Below are 12,346 nucleotides of genomic sequence, written 5' to 3' on the forward strand. Positions count from 1 at the left end.
GTCTTTTCTTTTGTAAGTCATCCAAGGTGTTTAATTTCCCAAGGGAAACTTCCCAACAAAGTGTTAGACAGTTTTGTATGCCCTTAGTTTCAATCAAAATTAATGTACTTTATGAGTTTGTTGTAAATGAATAAAAGTGTATATTTGATTCATGTTCCCTTGGTATGTTTCTGTGTAATACCCTTAAATTGGACACTTATTGAGACTCGTGTTAGTTTAGAATGTTCACAGCCAGTGGGTCGGTCTGGGGAGACCTATCCTGACAAGGCTGACACAGTGGTGCCACCAAGTCGGTTGGGGTGGCTTGTCTCAGCTACCGGGGTGAGACCCTAAGGACATACAGTGTGGGATTAATTGAATCTTTGAATTGGACCAGATTTCCAGTATTGCCCTAGACCTTGGAGATTGATGGGCAAAACTAGAAAGTTACACCCGACCCCTAGACTCGATTATGATACTGCACTAGGTGTCGGATCGGGGTGTCTTTGATGTACCAATCAGTTAGATTCTTAGTGGGGGTCAAAACCTGGGTATGTTGGGACAATCCGAGAATTCATCTGAGGGGTGATCATAGTGACAGGATCAACCCCTTTGTCGGACAAAGGTAATGATCGGGGATGCGCTCTCACTATAGGAAACCAAGACTGTCGGCAGCCGATTTCAACCGTTGAGATTTGTTTTGCAAAGTATATTTTATATGAGATATAAAAGTATATATATTATGGTTTCTAAAATATTTGCAAAATGTTTTAATTCCCGGGATCCATATAAGTGGAGAGTGCAACACTGTTCCTTGCAATCGAGGGAGAGGTCCTCTCTTGTCGGGCAGGGTATGATCATTATGGGCTGAGAGGTTAAGTGTAATGCCATTGAGGATAATACCTGATGGGCTAATCTTGCACCTGCCCACAGTCCCTAGGTGTTACAAGGTGGCTTGGCCCAGGGACCACTTAGGGTAAGTGTTGGGCCCATAGAGCCCATTCGATGGGTTTCAGGGGGTGCACTGTCTTTAACAGTGTATTTGACCAGGCTTTGTAACAAAGACTGGGCCGAACCCATGTGGCTGATGTGTAGATCAATGCTTGGGTCCCACGCCATACAAGGAAGCCCAACTGGGCAGCAGTTAGGAAGGTTAAGTGAGCACATAAGCTTATTGGGCCTAAAGCCCATTTCGAACTGGGCTATTTATTTAGTTAATTAAAGGGGCGAATTCTAAGATGGATTAGCAGATAGGATAGGGTCTTAATCCTATCCACTCAGAGAGTCCAGATCTGAATGTGATTCAGATCTAGAAACCTCCTAATGGGATTAGGATAAAGCTAATCAAATCTGCAGATAAGATAAGGGTTTATCCTTATCACTAGAAGAGAATGCTGATCCAAATATGATTTGGATAAGCACTTCCTAATGAGATTAGGAGCTGATCTTTTAATTTAACAAAAAAGAAGGAGGGGGCGGCAGCCTAGAGAAGAAGAGAGACCAAGAAACACATCAGATCTTCTTTAGTGCTGAAATCAAGAAGAGAGAATTCTGCACCCTGCGAATACTCTCTTGCCGCCCCCCTGCTCTTGTCGCCCTGTTTGCCAGTTCGATCTCCAGCTGTGGGAGAAGTCAAGATTGGATCTTGACATCAGTTCTTTGAGAAAGGATTGAAAAGGAAGCTGTGCTCACGTACAATTCTACTGATTCTTGCGAAGGACAGAGTTCTTGGGGAAGAACACTGTTGATTCCGCTCCATCCTGCACTGCGCCAACTTCAGTGGGAGCAGTATTTGGATCCTTCCTTGGGCATGAACACCTTCGTTGGGAGATATTACTTCTCCGTATCAGGTATTATTCTCTCACATTCCTTTTGGTTCAGATCTGATTCAGTTTAAGGTTCAAGATTTATCATTGAAAATATGATTTTCTAAATAGGGAATGTGATTCCTAGTTGAAGGGAGAGGAAAAATTTTTGAAATTCGCCCCTTATTCCGCAATCTTTGGGCGTCCATGGGATGGATCTCTCATCCTTTCAGTGGTATCAGAGCCTCAAGTTCAAATCTTGAACCATACTGTTTCAGATCTGAACCTGCGCAATTAGGGAGAAGGCGTTCTACCCAATTTGTGCAGATTTGGTTTTTGGGAAATTTGTTCCCAAAACAGATGGGAAAATAATCTGAAATTAATTTTAAATAAATCTGATTATTATTTAGAATTGTTCTTTATAATTTTCTTGATTTATGGGCTGTTCGTACAAGAGGAGATCGAATTCTTTGTTTGCGTAGGGAACCTGCGATTTTGCAGTTCTTGATTTATTTTGGGTCTGTAAATATTTTTTTTTTATTTTCTAGACTCAATGTATAGGTATTCGATCTGATGTAACTATTAATAGAAATAGGATTTCTATTTACTTTATTTTGGATTGAAGTTGGTGGCGCAGAAAAGGAGATTTCGCAGAGAAGGAGATTTTGCAGATGAGAGAATTGCTATCTGCGATTTGTAGTTTGTGAAACTGCATTCTGTGATCTAACCTCTATTTTGCAGGAAGGATTGTGCGAACAGCCCTATTTGACTTATTCTTGTTTTTCCTTTTATCAGTATTTAATTTCAGATTATTTTATTGAATTAAGGATTTAATTAAAAATCAAACCCTAGACCCATTCGAACTAAGATTGGTTCAAAACTGTTTGGACCAATTCTAGGGTTTAATCAAGGTTGAAAGTCAGCCCTAATTTCCCACTAATGGGCCTAAGGATTGATAAATAATTAAATGGTTAATTCGGCCCAGCCTGTAAAGGCCCAGTTTTAAATAGTTAAAACTGCAAAAGCCCATTTTAAAGGATAAAGCTATATGGGCCGAATTGGGTAACCCTAATTCAGCCCATATACCTAGATAATATTAATGGTAAATATTATGGAATTTTAACGGGCTTCCAACGGGCCTTACAGATAATTAATTGATTGGATCAATCTATCATTGCATGTGATGTATGGATGTGTGATGTGCTGCGTACATGGGCCATAAGTACTTGGCCCATGCTCATTCGACAGTGGCTCTTGCGCACCATGGCTGAATGCACATCATTGCCATGGTGTCCCTTTTGGTCATTGGATGACTTCCCTCAGTGGTGGGCCCCACACCTCATCAAGAGGTTACGTGCAAAACCCTAGCCGATTCAAGGCCCATCGAAATCTGGCTTTATGAAAGTCAGTGGGAGCCACTTTGGTTTGACCTAAATCAAATTAGGGCGTAATTTTGTTCCCTCCAGCTAATATGAGTGCATGTGATAGGGAGATTCATATGATGAACTCTTTAAAGGCCTTCCATCATTAGCATGAGGATGGGTCCTTCAGTAATGAGGAAACGTACCAGAAAATGGGCTATCCATTTGCTGTTGGGCTTGTCTGAGTGTTTCATAAGATGATAGGGGCGTCATAGACCGATGTGGGAGGGGCTTCACCAGAAAATGGGAACTCTCACGGTACCTTGGCGTTCACGAATATGATGGGTAAGCACTCACTGGACAGAAAGGTTTACCTGAAAACGGTTCTGAACCTTATCTGACAGAGACCAAAGGGAAAACTCATATGATGAGTGGATGTGATCCTTCACAGAAAGGTGGTGGGGTTATGCAGCTGAAACAATTGGCTCCATGCACCCTATGTGATTTCCCACATTTCCAGAGACAACCCGTAGTCTCCGTCACTGAGAAAGGAGGGAAATCTCATAGATGAATAAATGGAAATGGATCGTAGATTAAAATCCATATCTATGAAATGAACATGAATCAAATTAGGTTGTGGACTGATGTTTGCTCTTTTATCAGAAAATGGCAAACGGATCTTTTGCAAAACTGCTTGATGACAACAAGTTGAAGGGCCCAAACTATGCTGACTGGTACAGGAACCTTATGCTGGTCCTAGCTTCTGAAAAGCTGGACAATGTGGCAAAGAATCCTGCCCCGGAGCGTCCGGGTGATAGGGCTTCTGAGGCCCGAAGGAGAGACTATCAAGAATGGGAGGAGAAAAACTCCCTTGCCCGGTGTTACATCATTGCCTCCTTAGACAACTCGATACAGAGGCAGTTCGATTAGATCGAACTTGCTAAAGACATATTGGACAGTCTCAGGACAATGTATGAAGAGCATAATTGTTCTACTCGACAAAAGGTCTTGAAACAGTTCATGACCGCACAAATGTCCAAGGGTCAACAAGTTCACGACCATTGCCTTCGGATGATGGGATACATCAACGAACTGGAGGCTCTTGGATCCGGGCTGGACCTTGCAACCCAAATAGATGCTATCCTTAACTCTTTGCCTCCTTCCTTTAATCCGTTCATCATGAACTATAACATGAACAAGCTGAATGTCAGCTTACAAGAGCTCAGCAATATGTTGCAAAGAGCTGAAGAACTGATTAGAAAGGATGAGCCTGTAGCCATGCTTGTTGAATCTGGCAAGACAGGCAAGAGAAAGAGGAAGGCAAAGAAGCCTCAGAAGAAAGCCGCTAAGAGCAAGAAGCAGAAGAAAGACAAAGCATCGAATGCCTGTCACTTCTGCAAGAAGACCGGCCACTGGAAAAGGAATTGTCATGCCTACCTGGAATCCAAGAAAAGTAACTTCGAAACTTGTGTTATAGAAACCAATTTATTGGCAGCTTCTGCATCCTGGTGTATTGACTCCGGGGCTTCAACTCATGCTTGTAACTCACTGCAGGGGTTCAAGGTAAGTAGAAGGCTGTGTGAAGGAGAAGTCACACTCTTCTTGGGGACTACTGCAACTGTTGCAGCCGCGGCCATAGGAACCGTGGAATTAATTTTTAGAGAATGAACAATTGTACTGAAAGACTGTCTTTATGTGCAAAATTTAAGGAGAAATTTGATTTCTGTCTCAAAACTGTGTGCAGATGGTTATTCTGTCTTCTTTAGTAATACGATTACTATTAAAAGAAACAACAGATTCATCGCATACGGGGAACTGGAGAACGGTCTCTATGTTCTACAACCTTCTCTAGAAACTAATATAACCAAAACTACGTCGGTTGAAATCCCTAAGAAGAGAGCTCGTGATACAGTTAATCCCACGTGTCTGTGGCATTATCGACTTGGCCACAATCGTTGTTGACCGAATCACAAGGTTGGTAAAGGATGGTCTTTTGGATTTTCTAACTGTAGAAGATCTTCCCACTTGTAAGCCTTGCCTACAAGGCAAGATGACGAAACGACCATTTAACGGTAAGCCTGAAAGATGTACGGGCACACTTGACCTAATACATACTGATGTATGTGGTCCCCTGAGTGTTAGGACACTAAATCAACACGTGTATTTCATCACCTTCATAGATGATTTTTCACGATACGGTTACGTGTACCTAATGAGACACAAGTCTGAATCCTTTGAAAAGTTCAAAGAGTTTAGACAAGAGGCTGAAAACAGTTAGGGAGAGAAATTAAGGCCATTCGATCAAATCGAGGTGGCGAGTATCTCTCTAACGAATTCAGGGACTACTTAAAGGACAATGGAATAATATCACAATTAGCTCCTCCTGCTACACCACAACTTAACGGTGTTTCTAAGAGGAGGAATAGGACCTTATTGGATATGGTGTCGCTTCTCATACACTCAGAGTTACCCACATCCTTTGGGGTTACGCATTAGAGACTGCGATTTATGTGCTGAATCGGGTTCCAACCAAATCGGTTCTGAATACTCCATATGAACTTTGGACCAGAAAGAAACCAAGTGTCAGACACTTGAAGATTTGGGGTTGTCCAGCACACGTTAAAAGAACGAGTGCAGCCAAGTTGGAATCCAAGACCAGTTGTTGCCTATTTGTAGGCTACCCAAAAGGCTCTGTAGGTTACCTATTCTATGACCCAAGTGAGCAGAAAGTGTTCTGCAGTCGTAACGCGCAATTCTTGGAAACCGACTATATCCTGGACACCCATCGTCAGGAAGTTGTTCTTGATGAGGAGAGCTCAGGAGCAGTGGGAGATGTCCCACAAGTTCCAGGTAGTGACCAACCTAGAAGATCCACTCGGGTATCCAAGCCACCAGTCCGTTATGGTTATGACTAGGATAGTTACCTGGTAGAAACCTTGACTAGTGAGGAGGATCCCGTGACTTACACGGAAGCTATGTTGGACATAGATTCCTAGAAGTGGGTGGAGGTTGAGACATTCAAGATCCGCCCTCCGGGGTAAAAGAAATCGGTTGCAAATGGATTTACAAGAGGAAGAAGGGCCCCGATTGTAAGGTTGAGACATTCAAAGTTCGTTTAGTGGCGAAAGGGCACACTTAGAAAGAGGGCATCGATTATGAGGAAACCTTTTCGCCTGTGGCCATGCTTAAATCCGTTAGGATCCTGCTAGCTGTAGCAGCATACCATGATTATGAGATTTGGCAAATGGATGTCAAAACTGCATTCCTGAATGGAGATCTTACTGAAGATATCTATATGTAGCAGCCGCAAGGCTTCATTGTTGCAGGTCAGGAAAACATGGTATGTAAACTTAATAGATCCATTTATGGACTTAAGCAAGCTTCTAGAAGTTGGAACATCCGTTTTGACTCTGCCGTCAAATCGTTTGACTTCGAGCAGAATCCGGATGAACCCTGTGTGTACAGGAAGTACAGTGGAGATAAGGTTACCTTCTTGGTTCTGTATTTAGATGACATTCTACTCATTGGGAATGATGTAGGTATGTTAACTACGGTGAAAGTATGGCTATCACAGCAATTCTCCATGAAAGATCTTGGAGAAGCCTCCTATATACTGGGTCTTCGACTCTATAGAGATAGATCGAAGCGGATAATAGGATTATCCCAATCTGCCTACATTGACAAAATAGTCAAAAGATACAACATGGAAAACTCCAAGAAAGGAAATGTTCCTTTCAGGCACGGAGTCACTCTCTCCAAGAAGATGTCTCCCAAGACTTCTGTGGAGATTGATGGCATGAAAGACGTTCCCTATGCCTCTGCCGTAGGGAGCATCATGTATGCCATGTTGTGCACTCGCCCTGACATAGCTCAGGTAGTGAGTGTAGTAAGCAGATTTCAGGCCAACCCAGGGCAAGAGCATTGGACTGCTGTGAAAAACATACTTAAGTACCTTCGAAGGACAAAAGAGTTTTGTCTAGTATTCGACGGTAGCTCACTACAGATCCAAGGGTATACAGATGTCGATTTCCAGTCAGACCCAGATGATAGAAAGTCTACATCTGGATATGTTTTCACGATAGGATCGTGTGCTGTTTGCTGGAAAAGCAGCAAACAGGGGTCCACTGTAGACTCCACAACCCAAGCCGAGCGCATTGCCGTAAGTGGGGCTGCCTTATGAATGAAGGTGTTCATTCATGAATTTGGAATTCAGCACATCACCCATTCCACCGTTGTATGACAACAATGGACCTACGGGAGGATGATAATAAGAGGTAGCATCAGCGGAGAATGTGGTAGACCCATTGACTAAGCCACTGACACAGAAAGTGTTTATGAAACACGTGGAAAGTATGGGACTCCGGCTAGTACCTGATTGGACCTAAGTGCAAGTGGGAGCTGTTAGACAGTTTTGTATGCCCTTAGCTTCAATCAAAATTGATGTACTTTATGAATTTATTGTAAATGAACAAAAGTGCATATTTGATTCATGTTCCCTTGGTATGTTTCTGTATAATACCCTTAAACTGGACACTTATTGAGACTCGTGTTAGTTTAGAATGTTCACAGCCAGTGGGTCGGTCTGGGGAGACCTATCCTGACAAGGCTGACACTGTGGTGCCACCAAGTCGGTTGGGGTGGCTTGTCTCAGCTACCGGGGTGAGACCCTAGGCACATACAGTGTAAAATTAATTGAATCTTTGAACTGGATCAGATTTCCAGTGTTGCCCTAGACCTTGGAGATTGATGGGCAAAACTGGAAAGTTGCACCCGACCCCTAGACTCGATTATGATACTACACTAGGTGTCGGATCGGGGTGTCTTTGATGTACCAATCAGTGAGATCCTTTGCGGGGGTCAAAACCTGGGTATGTTGGGACAATCCGAGAATTCATCTGAGGGGTGATCATAGTGACAGGATCAGCCCCTTTATCGGACAAAGGTAATGATCGGGGATGCGCTCTCACTGTTGGAAACCAAGACTGCCGACAGCCGATTTCAACCGTTGAGATTTGTTTTGCAAAGTATATTTTATATCAGATATAAAAGTATATATATTATGGTTTCTAAAATGTTTGCAAAAGGTTTTAATTCCCGGGATCCATATAAGTGGAGAGTGCAACACTGTTCCTTGCAGCTGAGGGAGTGGTCCTCTCTTGTCGGGCAGTGTATGATCATTATGGGCTGAGAGGTTAAGTGTAATGCCATTGAGGATAATACCTGATGGGCTAATCTTGCATCTGCCCACAGTCCCTAGGTGTTACAAGGTGGCTTGGCCCAGGGACCACTTAGGGTAAGTGTTGGGCCCATAGAGCCCATTCGATGGGTTTCAGGGGGTGCACTGTCTTTAACAGTGTATTCGACCAGGCCTTGTAACAAAGACTGGGCCGAACCCATGTGGCTGATGTGTAGATCAATGCTTGGGTCCCACGCCATACAAGGAAGCCCAACTGGGCAGCAGTTAGGAAGGTTAAGTGAGCACATAAGCTTGATGAGCCTAAAGCCCATTTCGAACTGGGCTATTTATTTAGTTAATTAAAGGGGCGAATTCTAAGATGGATTAGCAGATAGGATAGGGTCTTAATCCTATCCACTCAGAGAGTCCAGATCTGAAAGTGATTCAGATCTAGAAACATCCTAATGGGATTAGGATAAAGCTAATCAAATCTGCAGATAAGATAAGGGTTTATTCTTATCACTAGAAGAGAATGCTGATCCAAATATGATTTGGATAAGCACCTCTTAATGGGATTAAGAGCTGATCTTTTAATTTAACAAAAAAGGAGAGGGCGGCAGCCTAGAGAAGAAGAGAGACCAAGAAACACATCAGATTTTCTTTAGTGCTGAAATCAAGAAGAGAGAATTCTACACCTTGCGAATACTCTCTTGTCGCCTCCCTGCTCTTGTCGCCCTGTTTGCCAGTTCGATCTCCAGTTGTGGGAGAAGTCAAGATTGGATCTTGACATCAGTTCTTTGAGAAATGATTGAAAAGGAAGCTGTGCTCACGTACCATTCTACTGATTCTTGCGAAGGACAGAGTTCTTGGGGAAGAACACTGCTGATTCTGCTCCATCCTGCACTGCACCATCTTCAGTGGGAGCAGTATTTGGATCCTTCCTTGGGCGTGAACACCTTCGTTGGGAGATATTACTTCTCCGTATCAAGTATTATTCTCTCCCATTCCTTTTGGTTCAGATCTGGTTCAGTTTAAGGTTCAAGATTTTTCCTTGAAAATATGATTTTCTAAATAGGGAATGTGATTCCCAGTTGAGGGGAGAGGAAAAATTTTTGAAATTCGCCCCTTATTCCGCAATTTTTGGGCGTCCATGGGATGGATCTCTCATCCTTTCACAAAGAGCTCTGACCTAAGGGGGGATGAGTTTAGACCAGATTTCCTTACAAAAGAAAGGTTGAGGGTTAGGGATAGAACACAACTAAAAGAAAAAAGAGGCACAAGAAAAAGACCCTCGAGAGTTGGGAGTCCAAATTCTAGCATCAGGTTTAGAGAAGTGCAAACAAACATTTTCAAGGATTTTGTGCAACAAAGTAGCTTGATCAAGCTTAGAGTCTCTCAAGTCTCTTATGAACCCCAAATTCCAACTAAAACCCCGGGATTGGGAGAAAGAGACCAACCGTTGAATAGGTTAGTTTTTAAAAAGGGGATAGGGAATACAAAGCTGGAAAAATGTCCTTAAGAATGGAGTTACCGATCCAGGTGTCTTCCCAAAAAAGAACTTTGTCTCCAGTACACACGTCATACTTGATGATGTTGAGGAATTGGGGAAGGATATTGTCCATGGAGAGTTCAAAATAGCCTGCCGAGACACTCTAGCATCACAACCTCTAGGTGCACATCCGTGAATACTTCATACAACCCCTTCTCTCTAAAGGCCATCTCCAATCCCCAAATCCCCTTGCTCCTTACTTTTCCATACTATATCCCATTATCACTAGGTGAACTTTTCTTCCTTCTCCTATCTCCCATAAGAATTCTCTCATGATCTTGTTTACTTTTGGCACCTCTCCATGTGGCATCTTAAAGACCGAAAGGAAGAAAACTGGAAGGTTTGCTAAGGTTGACTTAATTAGGGTAATACAACTCCCTAGAGACACAATTCCTCTTCCAAGCTGATAATTTCTTGGCACATTTTTCAATGATTGGACTTCAAAATATTCCTTCCTGAGGGTTGGCTCCTAAAGTTATATCTAGATATTTCAATGGGCAACTAGTAATAGGACAGCCTAGGGTCTTTGCTACCCCAATCATCTCCTCCTCCCCCAAGCTAAACCCCACTATGCAGCTCTTTTCAAAATTGATATTCAATTTAGAGACAAATTCAAACAATTTTATCACCTGCTTCAAATTGCTTGCCTTTTGAGGATCATCATTCTCACAAAAAATAATTGTATTATCGGCAAATTGTAAATGTGTAACAACTATGTTCTCTCCCCCAACCCTCCAACCCTTAATGAGTCCCAAGCTATGAGCTCTAGAGATAAGACAACTAAACACCTCTGCCACTAAGGTAAATAAGAGGGAAGAGAGGGGGTCCCCTTGCCTCAAACCTCTAGTAGCTTGGAAGAATTCTCTAACCACTCTATTAACTAAGACTGAGTGATAACACATTTTAAAACACCCTTCTATTCTATGCATCCACACCACCTCTCTCCAAACCCAAAATTTTTTGAAGCGATCCAAATTTTTTAAAAACCGTAAGTATTTAGCGTTTCAGAGACCCAAAGATATATATTGATACTTTGAACTTTGCTAATAGGGTATTCCACTATAATGGATTCCCCAAGAATATAGAAACTTAAGCCATTTTTCATTTGTTCATATTAGTTGTGGTTTACCATTTTTTTTATAGTTGTGGTTTTCTTACGAGGCGTGTAGGTATTATATAGAGATTACAGTTACAATGGTTTTGCATTCTTAATTCTGTTTGAACATAGAGTTATTGCAATGGAACACTGTCGAGTAGAGAAGCCTGGTAATGGGATGCAAAATGTTCTAAAATATTTGACATTCTTTCTTACTGTGTTGTATGTTTTATAAATTAATAATGTTCGAATGCATATGGCATCTGCAAAACTTTCAAGCAGCTATATTTTGGCATCACTATGGCAACTGCTGCTATAATCCCACTTATGAAATCGTACTTTATTTTCTATTGCTTCAGAGTGGTCTTCCATTTTCTCATCCTGTTTCAGTTCTTTTCTGAGCCTGATCATAAGAAATTCAATTTGCAGGTCAAACATCCATGTTAAGTTATACCTCCAGCTCTTGGAGCATCAATATATGCAATTGGCTGCATTTTGTCTTATGACGGGCTATCTGGGATCTCCCTACCCTTGGAATCTGTTGGTGCATTGACATCAATGGTCAATGCTGCAGGGATCAACAATTCAGTAGCCGGTGAAGATTCCAAATCAGCAATGTCAGGGGGGAGGAGAGTAGTTGGGCAAAACATTAGCAATCAAATAATTATCTGAGGCAGCTAATGAGTGATGACATAGGTTACGATGTACGCCATAATTCTCTTTCACGTTATCACAAATCAAGAAAACCAGTATCTAATGGTGGACATTTGAGTGGCTCCTCAGCCCAAATCAGGTCATCATCATTGCCATTTGAACCCATACATGGGAGTCAGAGACCACCACACGTTCAAGGTCTGAGTGGACATGGATCAGGCAGGCAAGGATCATCTGGCCCAAGAAGTGGATCATATAAACGACATCGTGGCAGTGGGACCCGATAAGAAAATTGGGTGGAGGGGTAAACATTGTAGATGGAAGATAAGCAAGAGCTGACTGGTTTTTGTTGTGCCAAAGCAGCTCCATGGAAATTAACAGATAGTAGGAGGGGTGGCTAAGTGTAATAGGCAGCCATCCATCTTTTTTGTACACTTGAACGTTACTAGAAGAAAAGGGAAATTCTTTCCATCTTTTCTTTTCTCTTTTGAAGTAATTCTCCAATCAAACTGATAGGATGATTGTATCTTAGAAATTCGCCTTTTCTGCTTGAATCTAGAAACATGCATTCCTCTGTACATATTTGTGTGGGTTGATATGTGGAGCTTAGCAGTCCTAGCCTTATGTTTTCGAACAATGCATCAATTCATCTACTGTGTTCTGGTGCAACTCTCCACTGTACTACCTAACTATGATATGCCGAATCATCATAACAAGTTAATTCTA

This window comes from Nelumbo lutea, chromosome 7, assembly GCF_056320005.1.
Source record: "Nelumbo lutea isolate HS-2025 chromosome 7, American lotus-T2T, whole genome shotgun sequence".
Taxonomy (NCBI): domain Eukaryota; kingdom Viridiplantae; phylum Streptophyta; class Magnoliopsida; order Proteales; family Nelumbonaceae; genus Nelumbo; species Nelumbo lutea.